Source organism: Beauveria bassiana (assembly GCF_000280675.1).
Source record: "Beauveria bassiana ARSEF 2860 unplaced genomic scaffold BBA_S00067, whole genome shotgun sequence".
Classification (NCBI taxonomy): Eukaryota; Fungi; Ascomycota; class Sordariomycetes; order Hypocreales; family Cordycipitaceae; genus Beauveria; species Beauveria bassiana.
In genome coordinates, this window is record NW_007930902.1 from 7,070 (window position 1) to 8,259 (window position 1,190).

The following is a 1,190-nucleotide window of genomic DNA, read 5'->3' on the forward strand; positions in this document are numbered from 1 at the left end:
GGGGTCGCACTGGTGATGGAAGAACCGAGCCTTGCTATAAATGCTGGTCGCGTCGCAGGCCAAGCCCGTACCATGGGCAGCACGTAATGCACCTTTGGCGTTTTGGCACGTCAGCTCAGCTAGATCCGTTGGGGACGGGGACTAGCCCGGCGGTCGCTCTATATCGAGTCGCGCTTCTGGCACGCGCTCACGGTGATTACCTCGCCTTTGTATCATATTGCGCCACGAAACGCTCTCGATCAATCGCTTCGTCGGCGAAGAGCACAAATCCTCAGTCCTCCGCTCGAAGCACCTCACACCGACTCGCATTTTTGGTGACTGGACGGTTGGTGCAAAGCGATCCGACTCGGCAACTTGAGTCGCAGTCAGCACATCGCACGATTTCGGCACGACTGAGCGCAGCCGTCGTCTTCGTCACAGCTGCAGCAAGGCTTCTCTGGAAAACGACATTAGTCGCGCCAGCTCTCGTCGGGCTAGATTGGCTATCGTGCTGCACGAAACTTCTGTGAAATGCCGTTGGCTTTGCACTGTTTTCGTCACGGCGTGCCTTTGCCGGGCTTGAAGTCGAATGCCGCTTTCGTCGGTGGCCCTCTATGCCATACTCTGTGCAGTAGATCAGATCAATGAGACAATCCGACAGTCCTTGTTGACGCTTGCGCCGAGCGCTGTGATTAAAGCCTGACCCATTGTGGCATCGTCCGCGAGCGCACGTTCCGTTGCGAGCTTCGCCACAATCTAGGATGATTGGGCTTGCATATGAGCCTGTTGCCATGGCTGCCGCGTGCAGTTGTTCGAGGTGAAAGCTCTGTGGCCTCGCGAAAGGCAGGGGAGAGGTCCTTATCTATATACTCAGATCAATCGTTGCATCCGCAATAACCATTCTTCCAGTTCCTCGGGCTCTGTGGGATTGGGTGTGCTGCCTCGTGTACTGCCTCGTTCAAGCCGGCAATCCGACGGATACACGAGCCTTGAACGCCTTGTGCCATGTAGTAACCCACTCATCTTTCGCTCATTCAATATCCACGTATATTGAAAGGCAACGCCTGGTTTGCACTCGCGCCGTTGTCCGAGGCACTCGTCTGGGATGTAGCGATGACAGGTCGGATCTACGAAGGAAGCTGCGTCTACTCGAAAAGGAGAGAAGCATAAGTGCGGGCTGCATATGACAGTCACTTTCTGCAATAGGACGG